The 17,123-nt window shown below is 42.5% G+C and overlaps 1 protein-coding gene across 2 annotated transcripts in view; it reads left to right on the top strand.

Moving 5' to 3' along the window:
* The first annotated feature begins 753 nt into the window (after positions 1-753).
* Positions 754-17,123, top strand: part of KCNG2 (potassium voltage-gated channel modifier subfamily G member 2) — a 53,459-nt gene continuing 37,089 nt past the window's right edge. The window contains exon 1 of one of the 2 annotated variants that reach the window (XM_063159484.1): positions 754-821. The gene's annotated coding sequence lies outside the window, so the exon portion shown is untranslated. Of the gene's footprint in view, positions 822-1,129; positions 1,207-17,123 lie in introns of those variants that run through there. The other variant, XM_063159481.1, reaches the window with a different exon arrangement.

Raw genomic sequence — 17,123 nt, 5'->3', positions numbered from 1 at the left:
AAAAATTAAAATTAATGAATGCCAGGATCAAAATAAAATAAGATAAAATACGATAAAATAAAATAAAATAAAATAAAATAAAATAAAATAAAATAAAATAAAATAAAAGTGTTTAGACTGACAAAAAACTGCATTCAGGTACTAGCTACAGAGGCTTTTTGAAAAAAGCTGACAGGAGATAAGAGACACCTCAGGAAATGCATTTCGATCCTTACAAATAGGTTGTAAGGATCCTAACTACAAATAGGTTGTAACTTGGTACCGATCGAGGTTTAGAGCGAGGCGGGAGGAGTCGGGGTAGAGCATCCTCGTTACTAAAACTATAAAAGTTACGAGCGTGGTTACGAGTGTGCTTTTGGTTTGCCCGGTGAGCGGCATCCTGCGGCGGTGTACATGCGGTGTACGCGCGGGCAGAGCCTGAGCACTCACGCCGGCATCCAAAGGCTTAACCTGCCCCCGAGCGCCCGCTCGCAGATCGGGGACATCCAGCAGGGCAGTGGTGTCTCCGTCCGACCATCTGTGAACGCCGCTCCCCACTTTGCCCCCCGAGGGCTCCTGGCAGCCCCGGCACACACGAACCCGCTCGGGACGGGGTCGGAGCCCAGCCGCGCTCTGCCGGAGGGCCGGCCCCGCGGGCTGCCGGCCCCGCTCCGGCTGCGCCGGGCAGGGGTAGAAACTCGGGGAAAGGGCTCTCCCCGCCTTGGGAAGCGCCTGGCCCGCCCCGCAGGCTCGCTGACAGCGCTCACCTGCCGGCTGCACGGAGCCGCCCGCGGGCTCGGAGCTCGGAGAACTCAGCCGGGAGCGCAGCGCAGCCAGCACAGGTCGGCGCCCGGGAGAGCGCGATCGCCGCCTCAAAGCGCGTCACGGTCGGGCTCGGGATGAGTGCTTGGGCAACAGCGAGGCCCGCGCTGCCCCGATGAGGGGACGGGGCCGCTGGTTAAAGACACGAACGATAGATGAGCGCCGCTGCCCGGCCAGGACGGAGCCCCCTGAGGCTCGCAAGGCGGCCGGGGCAGCGGCGCTCCGGGGCGGGGGGGCCGTGCCCCGGCGGCAGGCGGCGCTCCGGGGCCGGCGCTGGGGCTGCGGCGGCGGCGAGCGGGGCCGCACCAGCCGGAGGGAGCGGGGAGCCGGGAGCGGGGCGAGGCGATGGAGAGGGGAGCAGCCGGCGCCGTCCCCGGTCCCGGCCGGGAGGAGGCAGCGCCTGAGGTGAGAGGGGCTGCGGGCGGGCGGGCCGGGGGCACCCGCTGGGCGAGGGACTGGCGCTGGGTAGCGGCAGCTCCGCCGGTTGTTTGGCCGGCGGCACCGTGCGCGAAGTTGCCGGGTCCCGTCCCTGCCCGGGCCGTGTGCGGAGCGAGGGGCGCTGCCAGAGCCGGCGAAGCGCGGCCGCCCCGCCCCGTCCTTGCCGCCTGCCCCGGGCTGGGCGCTCCCGTGGCCGGCTCGGCCGTGCCCTGCCCTGCCCTGCGGAGAGGAGCGGAGCGGAGCGGAGCGAGCGCGGCCGGCCCTGCCCCGCACCGCGGCCGCGGCTGAAGGTACCGGGGCTGGGCGGGGACGGCGGCGGCGGGAGCTGCGCCGGGGCACGGCCGCTGCCCTGCCCGGACTGCCCCGGAGCGCGGCTTTGCTCGCTTGCCTGCTTGGGGATTTCGGGCGGCGATTCGCTTTCCTTACAGAAGCGGAGTGTGCGGAGCTGTCCCTGGAATGACGGTGGTGTGCCCGTGCATGGAGCTGCACAGGGGCCCCAGATCCTGTAGTTTTTGCTTAGGCAGACCTGCCGCTGGTTTCCCGGGTCTTTCTCAAGGTTTATGCAAAATTGAGTCTTTAGTCAGGCTGCAACATCTCCTAAATAATATGTTTAGCTAACGTGATTATGAGTTTCAGTTTGGATCCTAGGCAAAATTTGCTCTGAATAGGCAAGGCATAGTTAATGTTTGGTAAATGGATTACTGTCAATTTGAGTGCATATTATTAGCATGATCATACCGTAAATTCTGAAGGAATATGGAGGGGCTGTCTTTATTCAGGTCTATACCGTATGGTTTGAATATTCCAGTTTTGGCACTGACCCTGAAAACAGTGGTTAAGGTTTGTCCCAAAGAAGAAAGTACCTGACCATAAGACTCTTGACGAGCCTGATCACTTCCAGTGGAGTCTTTTTGGAAAGGCAATCTCTCCTTTCTTTGAAGCACTTGTGCAGCAGATACTTTTGCTAGAAGAACTTCTTACTGCATCTCTCTCCCCAGGGTAAAATTGGATAGGTCCATAAAAAGTGGCAAACCTCCACCTGGGGGCATTTTTTTTAGTTCAGCCTGAAGCACCAAAGTTTATTGAGAAGAAAAGCTGTCTTTTGAGTCTGCTTATCCCTCCCCTGGCTATTTCCACGGTTCTGAAATGACTTGAGGGTGACCTTCAGAGAAAGAAGTCAGCTTTGCTCAGAGGTTTTCAAACCTTTTATTTGTCCTTTGTAAGGCTTCTCTAAAAAAAACAAGCAGAGCATTTGGAAGGAAACCTATGATTGAATATTCAGCAGTTCATTTCTCTTGGGTAAAAGCTGATAGATGTTTTCACTTGTTTTGGAAAAGTTTCTAGCCAAGCAAGAAAGATCTGATTTGACACTGCTGAAGTAAATAATGAGGTAAGGCAAAGGAAGGCAGTATTTTTTTGGTACATCACTCCTGATGTGTGGAAACAGGGGTTAGAAACTGGGTGAACTGTTGTAGGGCTTCTTCAATTATACTCTTATTTTGGTGGGTTAATCAGTGTATCAGTTTCTGTGAAAACTCAAGACTCCTGCCTTTTAAAAAACATTAGCAATATCACTGGATATTTTCAGGCGGTGCATATCTGAGACACTGAGACACTCGCCAAGAGATGAACAGCACTTGGCCCTGTGCCTCTGGGCTTGTGCCTAATAATACATCGCAGGAGCACTGCATTAGCTGTCAATAAATGTTTGCCTTCACTTCGGGCTGAAGTACGGAGTGGCTTTAAAACAGCATGGAGAGAAAAGTTTCAGCTCAGTTTTTAAATGTGACACAGCATTGTATGACTAACTTTTGGTTCTTGGATCTATTGTCAAGGTCCCCATTAATATAGACCAGCTTTGTTTATGTGGCTTTGGTTTTGAAAACCTAAAATGCATGAGTTTATTTCTTTAATTTCCCCATAGTAGCTCCGTGTTGATAAAACAGATCAGAGAAGAGTTTCATTAGAATTGCAATTCTTTGCTGAACTTAGACAGGACTGTGATAGTCATATTCATATTCCCCTTTGTCATTGTGTTTGATTCTGGGAGAAATCCTTTTAAATGCCCGACTGTGATTTCAGGACACTGTAAGAAGTTACCCCCAGGTAATCAGATTGTGCCTCGCACTGAACCCAGCACTGTCTGCAGTCAGACAGGATCACTAATCAAGCCAGGGTTGGATGGATTTTTTGACACTGTGGAAACTCTTGGACTTCTCCAGCGTGAGACCAGACTAATTGGAGAAGCAAGAGCCAGAAAAGCTGGTGGGAACTGAGGATGCCCTAGCTGTAGCTATGCTAACATTGTGCACTGGTACTGTTGGTACAGGGTGAGTACCCAAGTGGGGAATTATTCCAGAGTATTGTCTTCTGAATGCTTGGCATAGCTTTTAGCTTGTGAACTTGCATGCACACAGCTATTTGATTGCTTTTTTGAGTGATTAGGGGAAAGACTGAGATGGATTTGAACCCTCTGTCCTCAGATTGTTCACAAGAAAGAAAAAGAGGCAACATTTTAAGACTGAATGAATGATAAAAAAATAAATGTTCAATTTAAATAGTATTAAGAGAAGAAACAGGAAACTGGAGATAGTGGAAACTCCAAATCTTTTAAATGTCTGAGTGACTGAGGAGCTTTTCTCTTATTTTAAAAATTACATGGGCAATCAAGGACCAGTGTGTTAAACCTGTGATACAGATGGGTTTCAGTAGAGGGTTCAGAAACTTTCAGATGCATGTAGGTGATAAGGATTGACATTATTTCTTGTCAAATGTTTTTTCAGCTCTGCTAAAGACATGAAGAAACCTATCAGGTCTGGTGCAGTACCTCTTTAAATACTCAGTGTGCCTTGAATTGCATGGAATAACTTATTTGCTCAGTTAAGACATTAGAGTTACCTGACTCGTGTGTTTCCCTACTCAGATGAATGTCTTCATCAGGTTCTAAGAGGTGCCATAATCAGCCAAGGGACTTCAGTGCTTTGTTTGCATCAGGCATTTTTAAGAAACAATTAGTTAAACCTGACAACTTTAAGTTACTTGGTACTGCTTCCCTGGTGTATGCTGCCTCTGCACCACACGCGTGTTCCATTTCAAGGCAGTTTCGCCCCATGGAAAGTCAGGGTCTGTTGCTTCTGTTCCTCTTGTGTAGTGTTTTACCTGTGAGAGACTTTTTCCTTGCTCTTCATTTAGTTTTGTTCTTCACTGGACTGAGATACAAATGCCAATTCAGATTCCCTGCACTGTGGTTAAATGGTGAGCTGAATAAGAAACAATGTTTGTGAATGCTCTGGTGCTGGTCATAGTGCCTGATGAAAGAGCAGTGGCCTTTCCCTGACTTCCCAGCAGAGAGGATGGACACTCCCTATGCTATTTAAGATGAGAGAGGGGCTAGAGTCACCCTGCTTTCTTAATATTGTCCTTCTGCCCTTGCCAATTCAAAAATCATCTGTGATGGTTTACTAAATGCTGATGTGCTTTAGAATGAGTGCTTTACCTCTTCAAACTTCCAGTGCTTTCACTAACCTTAGGTGCATGAACAGCAATTTCTGGAGCATTTTTCTTCTTATTAAATATTTAAAATCTTTGTTTTTTCACCCTGGAATTAAGATAAGAAGTATGCAGTCTCCCAGCTTCTTAACATGAACTGGCATCTTTGGTAATTGTTCAGGTTCTACCAACAAATTTGCCATTTCACCACTATTTGGTGATAAAATCTAAATCTTTAAAGCAAGTTAGAGGTTAGTGGTATTTTTTCCAGGTGACATAAAGCTAAAGAAGGAATTTAAATTACTGTAATTGAATCAAGCCACTATAGTCTATTCCTATTCCTGAGTAGAAAAGGTCCCAAATTATTTCTTTCTTCTTCTCTTTCAGGGTTCTAAATAACTACTTTAAAAATAAGGATAATTAAGACTGTAAGCTGTGATACCAGCTATTGGTCAAAATAAATGTAAAACCACTATGTTTGTAGGCTACCTGCACAAACAATGGTTCTCCATGCTGTGTGTCTTTCGGAGCTCTCAGTAGAACCTGCGATGCTTGTTGAAAACAAGAGATCCAACTAAAGTGTGTTATATTGGAGTTCTGCATAAGTTGCAGGAGATAAATCAATGTTTGACAAATGAGAAAGTATATGAGCATTTAAAAGAAAAAGTGTACTCAAGATTCTAGGAATATTAAAGCAACCAAGATGAAACAAAAATAAAGCATTAAAAATGTATCCTTTCAGTGTTGTTTCAAGAAAAAGAATTACACATGTTGGTGTTTAAGGAGATTATTCTCATCTTCTTATTCAGAGCTTTGTGTTTCTTGAAGATACAAATAATATTTAGATGGAGATGGTACCCACAAGAAGCACTTCGTAAATATTAATGTTGTGGGGGATTTTTGGCAATTGAGTTAGAGCTGTTTGTCTCAGCCATATATAAATGGTTCTGTGAACAAAATAAATAGACTGATACCAACTGGGCAGGGAGTAATGGGTAAGATCCATCTTTGTCTGTGTGCAGAGTAGTGCCAGGATGCCCATTAGGGAATGGGAGCAGTTGGGGCCATGCTGGTGATACCCTTCTCTGCCTGAATTTCCTCGTTCCTTAGGGGGAAAAGGGTGCTGAGACACAGCAGGATCATAGAATCACTTAGGTTGTGAAATCTCAGGATTTCTGCTGGTCAGAGTGACTCTTAGATACATACAAGTCTGTTTTCCCAGCCCGGCAGTCGAAGAAGGAGTCAGGATTCTACTGTTTTCGTTCTCAAGGTTGTTTATTGTTTCTTATCTGTAACATTCTTTCTCTGGCCTGCCAAGGTCTGTTCAGCAGGTCAGACAGAGGCACACACTGACCGCCCTAAGAGCCGGTGTTGTCTTTTATACTAAAAACAAAGTGTACATTATTTACGATAACTAACCTATCACCTATGCTAGACAGTGAGTTTCTACCTTAAACCAATCCAAAAGTGCCAACATCATCCAGAAGTTGGAGGCTAGGGAGAAGGAGAAAGAAGGACAAAGCATGCCCAAATTCCTCCATCTCGGGACTCTGAGTCCCCATACTAAAAACCCCAAAATTCTACTTTTTCACCCTGTGATAAATTCACTGTCATTCTACCTAAATTTTCTTGACTTGTAATTCTTCATATAAAGGTGGTAATTTGCTCCATGGGTCAAAATCAAAGGCACAGGGGTCTTGGGCTCTGTGCTAAGGTCTCTGCCAGGGCCTCCAGTGCTCCAGGGCAGCCAGAGGAATTTCCTGGGTTCTGACAGTGAAAGACCTTTAAGATCATGAAGTCTGACTGATAACACTACCAAGCCCACTACTAAACTGGTTTTGTTTAGTACACCTGGGATTTGAGCGTGATCCTCTGGGAGCTTTGGAGAGGATTTATAAACATGTTTATTTGTTTATTATATATCTCTTGCCATCTTGCAATGTTTGTTGGGGTTTCTTATAATATTTCTAGTCAAACACATTTTCGGGATGGACTGACAATGTGACCAGTTTCCTAGATGTTCTGTGTAGCAGTTGTGTGTTGGCTGTGAACCGGATTCCTCAAATCATCATTTTGTGCACATTTGCTCCACTGAGTTACAGGATATCTGTGATTTTAAAATGTTTAAAGAGAAACTGGACAGATTAAGGAGAAAGGAGAAGAAGTAAACTAGATTTAGGGTAAACCATCCTCCAGGGATTTGGCACAGCTATGAGAATAATTTTTTTTGTGCCTAGGCCTGTACTCCTGAAAACTAAACCTAACTTGTTCAAGTCTGGCACATTTCTGGGACTTTGGGATTTTATCTGTCCAGGATGTTGAACAGAACTGAATCCTGAAATAGACCTCATTTCCACTCATGTTATAATTTCTCAAGTTAGAACTGGACCTATACTACTGCTTTTAAATGTTTGTCACATCAAACCAGCTTTAAGTCAAGGAAATACACTGCTTGGATACCCATTTGTCTGAAAACAGGTATCTCTTAGTGCAGATCTGCTTACTTTGGTGACTTTGAGGGTGTAAACAATTGCATCCTTTCAGAGTCTCTCCCTTTTGCCTTCTCTTCCCCTTTAGTCCCTGCCTTGCTGTGGCTGTACATGGATTGTGAGCCCTGGTTTCTGTGCTGTGTACAACATTCCTGGTTCGGGTGGCTTTGGCTTACTGGGCTGTTACTGGCCTGAGCTGGAATTGATTCGCAGCTAAACTCTGTTTACAGCTGAAGCAACACTGAACTGCATGAGCAATAATATAAGAGCATCACATTCAGAGTCAACAAGAATGGGAATGTGCTGGTTTAACCACACAAATGATGTAGATTACTGAAGGGACCAATATGTGATTCCCATTAATGGGTCTAGGTTGTGTTGTTTGCCCGAGTGGTGTAAGGCAGTGTCATCCAGAAACCTGTCTTACTGTCTGAATGTGGTTATCATAATGATGGACAGGCTTTTGCAGTGTATGGAAAAAATCTCTAGGTTTTGTTTGGTTTTGGACTTTGGGGGTTTTTGTTAGGAGTGGGCGTTAATATGTTTCTAAGAATAAGAACCAGGATCTTGCTTTGGAAATGAGGTGGAAACAATTGCCAGAGAAAGTGCATTGTCAACACTGTGAATCATTGAATTCACAGACTGAGCTTGAGGGAAGATGAGGGGTTTTTGAACTTCTCAGAGTGAAGTGTGAGAATCCTCGGTACTCCATGCTGAACAAATTGTAATGGATGTGAGGAAAATAGTTGTTTTCTTTCAGATTATCAGTGCAATTTTTTTCAGCTGGTAAAACCAGGAAGCCAGATCCTCAATGGAGACTCTGCAATCACAATATTAATTAATTCAACGAAACTCTGAGTGAAACTCAAGCCTCTTTAGAGCTTTTCAAACATTATCCCAAGACTAAAGTCTGTATGGGTTAGAATTCTGCTTTATTTTTACCTGTCAGGATGAAATTTTTGCTTGGTTGTCACAAATTAAATCTCTTGCCTCACAAACTGCCTTTGATAATGTTCCAAAGTTAAGGAACATCTACTTGAAAAAGCAGATATTTCCCAGGAGATGGAGACCATCCCATAAATTTTAGTTTCTAATTCTGACATCAGAAATTATTGCTTTTGGAGATCACTATAATGTGCTCCTGGTTAATGAAGATTGTTGTAGGCCATCAAGACTGATTCTTGCAGTGAAATTGCAGTTATACTTTGATGGCAGAGACCTGCTGTGTGCCTCCATGGATGGTCTAGTACCACTTTGTTACCATTAGTGGACCTTTTGCCATCTTTTCAGATTGCCAGAGCTTGTTGTTCAGTTGAGCTGTTAAATTTGATTACAGTAATGCACGCTGATGTACATTAATGCCTGTTGATTGCAATAATGCATATTGATATATTTCTGAACTTACCTCCATGCTCAGAATAATGACCAGCCTTACCTGCCAGGCCTCAGCAGGCAGGGAAGCCACAAGAGGCTGGTCTGTGGTTTCTACTGATGTGCTTGAGTATGCTAACTTTGAATGGTATCCTTTATATGATGGCTTTCACTGTAGAGGAGCACACAGTAAAATCATGACCCTGTTATGTTTAATCAGACAGTTTCTGTGACAGTACTCAATAATATATTCATTCTAAGTTCCCAGCTAAGTTTTAGGTTTTTTTCTGGCTTGCATTCAGTTGAACTTGTGTTCATTATTTAAGGGAAAGTCATATCAATTCCTTAAGAAAGTCTCCTCTATTCAGCCTATGAGAAGGCAGGAACAACTCTAGTCACACTAGTTCTGGTTCAGATAAGATTGATTTGTTTTAAGTTCTGTACCTAGAATAATTTTATTGCCATGTTCTTGTCTGTTGTGTTTTTCAAGGTCATTTATTCAAATTCTGAGGAGTAGTTTTTAATGTTATTATATACTGTAAAGTCATCAAAGGTGTTTCAGGAAGGACTTTTCTGAGTATGACTTTAAAGCCTGCAAAAACCTTTGCAAATATATATGGATTACGGAAGCTGATCAGGGTTACATATGAAAGAGAGAAAAAAAGGGAAATTTTGAAAAGTCTTTTCATGACAAGTTTAAGTAGTCTAGAATGAGATATAAGACTCCATTTCATATCTACTGATTTAGAACCAAAAGGCTGAGTCCTGTAAGGCTGGAAAACGCACAGCATACACAACCTTTTCTTTATCCACCAGAAGCAGCAGCAGCATACTGCCCAGGCTTTAGAGAGTCTCAGCATTTTGTGATCGTAGATTGTGAATATCCTCTTTCACATGTCTTTAATTCTTCAATGTAAATGTCACTGAAATATTTCTCAGTTTAGTACTGCATTTAGTGTTTCCCTAAAAGCCTGATTTTGAGCTCAGCCTCTCCTGGTGGTTGTGTGAGGCTTCACACCATGAAGGCTTCCTCTGGCATCAGAGGGACTGGAATTTGTTCTGCAGACTGGTGTTCAGGGCTCTTAATTGGGAGCAATTCCTGGCTGCATGGCAGGGAAACGTTCTTCTTGGCTGAGGTAATTCAAAGGAGCTGTCCAGACCTACCTTTGTGTAAATGAGAACATGTCTCAGTCCTGGGTGTTTGTACTTATATTTCTTTGTACCTGTACAGTGGTCTAGAGTTAAAACCCTCAGAGTTATGGATGAATAATATATCACTCTTGGACCAAGCAAGAGTAAAACTTCTGATTTTATTTCTTTCCTAGCTTTAAAATAAAAAATTGTGAAAAGATGTCATTCAGGATTAGACATTCAATGTCTAATCCTGAAATGCTTCACCGTTAGATCATAGAATTGTAAAATATCTTGTGTTGGAAGGAATCCACAAGGATCCTTGAGTCCATGGAAGCAGTTTGTTCTATGGCTTCTCAGTTTCCACTGCAATCTGCTGGTGTTCTTGCCTAATTGCTTTTCAATTAAAATAGGTGATTCTCACTTGGCTTTCTTCCTCTACTCTGAGTTCCAATGTGATGGTTCTGCACTTGGGTCAAGTGAGAGCAGCCTCAGGACTGCCCAACTTGGTCTGTTTGTAGACATGTATGATCTGGGATGCACTTTCCATTTGGAAGTCACTTTGGCAAGCTCTGCTTTTCTCCTGCAGGAAGGGAATCAGCATAAATACCTTTAAAACATGCACTAGCTTGGTCTTGGCACCGTAATACTGTGTCTTCTGTAGGTGAAAATTTTAACTGAGCAACTGCAATCAAAGATTGGCCTCTCCATGCACTATTCCAGTGGCATTGGAGAATAGAATAGTATGAGCTGGGAGGGACCTTTCATGAGTAATTCACACAAACTACTGAGTACGTTGGTGTCCTGAAGCTGATGGGCTCACAAAATGTAGGGGGTTTTGAGTGGGTCCTTATAGAACATTGTAAAGCCTTTTATTTATCAAATTTCATACACACTCTTTTATTTATCAAATCTCATTCATTCTAATGACTAGCTCAGGGTTCTTGTGCTTTGTCATGTTAATAAGTGCAGTGAATCATCTTTAATAACCATTGCGTTTCTCTGTAAGCTCTGATAGCATCTGTGGGAGACTGTGACAAATAATACCTGTTCCAATGCGGCACATGTGGGTATGCATGCTTTTTTGTTTCATATCAAACATGGCTCCTTGTTCAACAACCTACTACAATTCTAAATACTGGATTTTTTTTTTTTTAAAGATTATCTAGAATTTCTTTATTCCTCAAATGAAGGGATTCACCTTTAGCTTAAGTGAGAGAAGACTGGTGTACAATCCAAAACTCATACTTTGATACTTTTTAATAAACTGGATTAATTGAGCTTCTTATAAAAAAGTGTTATAAGAGGGGCACATTACTCTATGCACGCATCAGCATGAAGAACCAGAAAGTCAGATGAGGATTTGTCATGTATAGTGGCAGCCACGTGATTCTTTTCTGAAGCCTCTGGACTCAGCATTTCTCTGGGCTCTTCCTACTTCATTCTTGGTCAAGAATTTTCAAGCACATTCAGACTATTGAAGTTCAGTGACATGATTCCTTCCTCACTTTTTTGCCTCCTTGGCATCCTTTATACCACTCTTGGCATTCTCAAAAGAGAATTAAAGAGAAAAAGTATTAAAGAGAAAAAGTAATTGTACCACGAAAAGATTCTACTCTACAATTTTTAAGTTATTCTATGCATCACTGGAGATTTCTGGGAAAGATCTTGAAGCAAGAGACAGAGCTAAAGTTAAATTCAATAGCATAAGAAAGGTATAAAAGAAATCAAACCCTTTGATTTCAGAATGTAAATAAAAATGCAGCACTGGGGTTTAGGGGCAAACTTCTCCCTAGAGTGGGATACATCATGAATGTGCAGGTTCCTTGAACCTTCCAATGAAGTGTTTTGTAACTACTGATTTTGTCATCCTGTTGCCACCTATGAAAGCTAGCTGAAATGCCTACATGGTCCAACTTTGAGGCATCCATTGCTGGAATTTAAGCTGGCTATTAAATGTATTCAGGTGGTCATAATAGAATGATCCACTTTCACTTAAAATAAGTTAGTGTAGAATTACCACAGACTGGTGTTTTGACTTAAAATACTGCTAGGTCAGAGTAGAACAACAGTGTTCAGGCTGTTTATCTGTACATTTTGCATTATTTTCTGTCCTCTGTTGTAATAAGTAAGAGATTTTCTCAATTCATTTTGTGCATTCACCTACCCATTCACAGAGATAACAGGTGTCACCTGAAATGGTTTCAGAGTCACCCGTTGCACATTCATGGGACTGTCTCTGAATAAAGGTGTGGGTCCTGACCAGCTAGGATCTGACAATGCCTGACTTCAGGTTTCTGAATTAACTCCTCAGTCCCATGTAGGGGCTGGATGAAAGGCAAAGGCAAGAGGGAACGTGACATTTTGCCCTACATTGGTGATGGTACAGAGCTTGTGTCTCATACAGTGATAGTGAGGATGGAAGATAATGAATGAGTGTGATAAGGAAAAGTGTGTCCCTCTGCCTTTTCCATAATTTCATCCAAGCCAACTGGTAAATGTTGGAGTGCCAGGAAACAACATGTGGGCTTCCTGGGATCCAGTGATGGATTTTAACACATTTTTGTGTTGCTTATTTTCCAGTGTTACATTTTTGCTATACCAGTGGGTTCTCAACAGCACAGGAATAAGTACATTAGTACACTTATGATTAGGACTTTATAGTTATGTAAAGGCAATCTCATTTATCAGGTTTTATTTCCCACCCACATTCCATCCTCTGGCTTTTATTATTTTTTTGAGTGGAGTGGCAGGCACAAATGTGAGGGGCAAGGCTTTGGTAGTTTTGCAGGGGCAAAACGTGTGGAAATGATGCCAAAGTCCCTTTGGAGAGGAGGACAAGGCAGGCAGCCAGGGGGGTTAGGAATGACTGCTATGAGCTGGCATGCAGGATGTGGCTGGAGGGAAGGCTTAGGTGAGACTGCAAGAGGGAGGTCTTGCCTGGAGTTTCATTTCAAAGCTTTTTGAGCCCAGGAAAGGCTGGGAATGGTTTGTGAGCAAGCTTGGCTGAAAGAGCTCCATTATTGCACTAGACAGTGCTGGCTCCTGATTGGCACCGGTGTCACAGAACTCTTCAAGGAGTCTCTCTTGGTACAGAAGGTACCACTCAGCCTCAATGACACATACTGAAGCTTTTGTTCTTTTTAGCATGTTATAGGGATAGATTTAGGCTGGGCCTAGCAGAGCTCATCTCCCATTGCATCTCCCCCTGCTCCCTTGATACAGTGCAAGGGAATCAGAACCACACTGGCTTCTCTCCACCTCCTCAACACTGCATGCTCCTCACAAGAAACCAGAAACAAAGAGTGTGTCACATGTCACTTGTGTCTGTGATTCAGCCTGCCAAGGACCCTCAAAGGATCATGTGTCCTACTGCATCACCTGGTACACTGTGTGTGGAAAAGAGACACCTGCTCCTCTGAGGGGTGCCTAAGGCACCAGAAACCTGTTTCAGTGGCTTGAGGTGGGGCAAGAAGACTTAATTAGCCTGCAACTAAGTAAAGTGCACACAGTTTTGGGGAAGGCTGAGCCAGCGGGCTGAAGCACACAGAGCTGGTTTCCTGCAGAGGGGATGCGAGTGAAGGAGGGATAGGCAGCAGCATATGGCAGTTCAGCTCTGAAAAGGAGCTGTGGAAAATGGCAGCTCCTTATTTAGCAGATCAGCTTCCTCTCTGGATGCCCTGACTGGATTTTGTAGAAGACCTAATTCTTTCCTTGATAACTGAATGGATTTGGTCTGGAAATAGAGAATCTCATGGTGCCTCTAACTGAAGATTTTTTCTGGAGTGGAAAGACACTATCAATTTCAAGGCAAATAACATATGTTTGAGGAGAATTTTAGGAGGCTGCATATCAAGATTTTAGGCCAAACTCTGACAAAACATTTGGAAAGCATTTCAGAAGTAAGTAAATGCAAAAGATAGAACCATGGAGCGGGGGAGAAAAGTCTATTTACTTTCATCTGCTCTTTAGCTGGACAAAGTCAAAGGAAGATCTTTGCTTAATCACAGACATGTCTTGGAAACACCTGCAGGCTGAATCTTCGAATAACCTCCTTCCTCCTACTCTGAATGTTTGGAATGGGAAGCACAGGTGGGATGAGACTGGGGCTTAGGAGAAAGAGAAATTGTGTTTGTTCTGGCAAGCTGCACATTTTGTCATTTGAAGTTACGTTAAGGTCAGTCTTGTGCTCCGTGAGTCACCTGGAAGAAGTCATGGAGCAGTGCCAGGAGCTGGCAAGCTACTGATAGTAAGTAACTGATTTAATTACATTGATATAGTTGGAATAGAGCCAGAAGGCCAGATATGACAAAAATAGCTCAGTGTAAGTGACAGATTTTGTTTTCCTGTGCACTTTTATGGCCACATGCAGTTATTTTTCATGTTCCAAGTCAACATAAGAAATACCAATTTTCAAAGCAAGAATTAGAGTAGGAGGCTTGCAGAATATTTCTTTGAATTTTGACTTTGCAGCATGTTGCTAGTCTAGTATAAAATTTACTGACCTCACCCTCCAGAAGGAAAAAAGAAAACAAAGAGATGCTGAAATATATATATCCTATTTGCCTTAGGCAAAGCAGTCAGGTAATGTCATTTCACTAAGAGTAGTTGAAAAAGTGATGAGGAGAAGAACTGTTCAGGAAGTGGAAAGAAGTATATATTTTTCTAGGTAAAGCATGCACTTCTGGTATTAGGGTTTGTATAGTGTGCCCAAGTTCTACTTCTAAGCATTGAATGACAGATGAAGCAAGACTGAGTAAGGCTAACTAGAGAGGTATGCTCAAAATTTGTAGTTGTATCTTGTCAGGGTGAACCTTATGTCCTTTTGCATCAGTATTGAATTTCAGCAGACCAAATTTTGAAAAGTTTCAGAACTGCCAAGGATAATGAAATGAGATCAGTCTATGGAGGGAAAAGAAGTTGAGGGATCACAAAAAGTGCTGACACTTAATGTAGTAAACTGAAAGCCTAAGGGGTACACATACTACTTAGCAGGAGGAAAGAAGCCTAATCAAAAGACAGGAGGTTTGATACTAGTCCTTGTCCTAGAAGGTAAACAATTGTATGAGAAAGAGGAGCATATGGAAGGTTAAATGTAACTATTACAAGTAGTCATTGGAAGTTTCAAAAGGTGAAATATTCAGAATTAAACAGAAAGAAATTGGAGGTTTAAGGTAGCCTTTATTGGAACTTAACTCATTGGAAAAGACATATATCTATTCTTAAAACTCATTGGTTTTAAGAATAGATATATGTCAGCAAAACAGAGTGATCCTGAAATAAATTATGAATGTACCAATTGCACAAATTTGCTTGTTCTGTTTGTGGAAGCACATTCTGCATTTTATAATAGCCTCTGACCAGATTTATTTCCAGTGGATCAAATGTGATTCTTTTCATAAAGGAACTGAAAATGTATAAAAGGATAGCAATAATTTACACTGTTGCAACTTAGAATGTGTTTCTTAATGTGTAATATCCTCTAGATTAAATAGTCAAATCTTTGTTTGGCTTCTGGTTTGTTTGTTTACAGTCATTCAGGTATGAAAAATCTACATTTGACAGTGTACAGATGCATTTGAATAGCTGCACAGCTAATTAGCTGATACATTTATGTGGAGGTATTTTGAACATACAAATAAGGAGGTGGTGAAAATGCAACCTTAAATATAATTTATTCTTGCCACAGTTTTGATAATTTAAAGAGCTGTTAGTCTCTGTTTATTGAAAGCATCAGGAAAGCTTCATGTGTTGCCCTGTGTCCTAATAGTTACTCACCAGCCCTTTTGGGCTGGCACACCCAGCAGTGATCGAGGATGGAGAGCAGATAACAGCAGTGTGCAGACCCAGACATGAAAAGTCAGGGTCAATCTCAGCTTCTGAACCAAGCACCAAAGAAAGCTTGCCAGGTAGGAAGGTAATTAAAGTATTGTTTCAAAAATCAATTTCAAGGCCTGTGGGGATGAGATCACCATAGCTTTGAAATTAGGATCTAGGCAAATAAATTATAAGTTATTGTTTCCAAAATGCAGCTTCAGTAACCTGTATTCAGTTAACTTTTGACTTTATGGCTTAGATTTGATAGCTGAAATTGGGATGAAGTTTGCAGTAGATAACAATTGCAAGTCAATTCTTTAGAACATATGACAATGACTGCTGATTTATATAAACTATTTCACATAATGTAATTATGCAGGTGTCTGCAGAAGGAAAAATGGACCTGGTAATGAGGAGCTGGAACTGATGCATGGTGCGTTGATACTGCAAGACATTTATTTGGGGTGAAAGGGTCCTTAATACGAGGAAAAGTATGTTGCTCTAGCAAAGAATAGCTTGGAGAGAGAGTAAAGAAACTGTCCAAAAGGAGAAGAGATCTGCCAGATTAGTAAGAAAGATTATTAGATCTGCCAGGAAGTAAGAAAAGATATTGCAAGTGACTTCTTCACCTTTTCAGTACTAGGAAAGCAGCAGAAACTAGGCTAATGGACAGAGGTGTTTTATTCATGCTTTAGAAAAAAAATTGAGCTCAAGATTTGATTGAGGGGATCACTCATTAAAAAGTGACATGGACATAAGAGAAGATGTCCATAAGGGAGGTGCTCATCAACAGCTGTGACACTTTCAGGAGAATTTGAAATGATTATGTCTGTAACTTGTATCAAATTCCTCCCCACTGTCTGTCTGGGATGGCTTGTCTGGGGTTCTGCAGTCCTCATTGCTCCTGTCTTACTGGGTTGGAAATAAAGACGTTAAGGAAAGAAAGATGTGAAATGAGGTGGAAATGAGGCAGCATGTTGTCTATTCTCTCACCTTGTTCCCATCTTGTCCCTATAATCTTAGACTCAGTTCTCAAGAAGGCTCCTTTATAGTGGTTTCTATATTGCTTACTCTTCTTCCTCTCATTTGGTGGAACAACACAGACTCCCGTAAGTCTTGCTGAACCTGAGAGAGCATTATTTTCTCTGTGCAAAATCACAACAGTCTGAAAACCTTAACAGGTTTACATGCAGAAAGACAATCTGCATCTTTCTGTATCGAGAATTAAAACACCTCCTTAATTTAGGCGTGTGTAGCCTGTCTGTACTGCAAGATTTCATCTGCAGTTTGTAGCTGTGTATTTATAAATCTTTATGACAGTCTGACAAACACACAATATCCAGGCATTCCAACACAGTGAGTGCTCACATGATGCCTGGATATACATTATGAAAAGTTCTTGCTTTACTCTAATAGACTGGTGAATTAAGTGGCTTTGCTTCTTCTGTCATTGCAACAAATTCCCAGCTTTGTCAAGTCAGTGGGAATGCAGACTATGCATAAAACAGAGGCAGGAGAAAGCATGAGATTCTAATACATGAAAAGGATATTTAAGTGGTTAGGCTTAATTTATTTTTCATAGCTGGG

The sequence above is a fragment of the Melospiza melodia genome, chromosome 1 (assembly GCF_035770615.1).
Source record: "Melospiza melodia melodia isolate bMelMel2 chromosome 1, bMelMel2.pri, whole genome shotgun sequence".
In the NCBI taxonomy this organism is placed as follows: Eukaryota; Metazoa; Chordata; class Aves; order Passeriformes; family Passerellidae; genus Melospiza; species Melospiza melodia.
Note: the sequence above shows the minus strand (reverse complement) of the source record. Positions and strands in the feature narration are given on the sequence as shown.